The sequence below is a fragment of the Podarcis pityusensis genome, assembly GCF_964106645.2.
Source record: "Podarcis pityusensis genome assembly, chromosome: 11".
NCBI lineage: Eukaryota > Metazoa > Chordata > Lepidosauria > Squamata > Lacertidae > Podarcis > Podarcis pityusensis.
The window spans coordinates 10,516,028-10,516,278 of NC_138036.1; positions in this window are offsets into that span (position 1 = coordinate 10,516,028).

Below are 251 nucleotides of genomic sequence, written 5' to 3' on the forward strand. Positions count from 1 at the left end.
GTATTTCAAAACAAACTAGCATTTTAAACAAGCTTTGGTTTTGTGATGCAACAAATGCATTACAGCAAAATGTTGTTGTGTGTACCCCTGTAAGGATTCCAGCCATCCCTGCCTTCAGGTTACTCCATTCCATAACCCCTCTTTGGTTTTCTATTCTGTCCTCAACAGATGCTCAACATTCTGTTGTCACTGGGCATGCTCCAGCCTTATTGGGTCTTGAAGCCCTGTGCCTCGATAATCTCCCTGCCTCT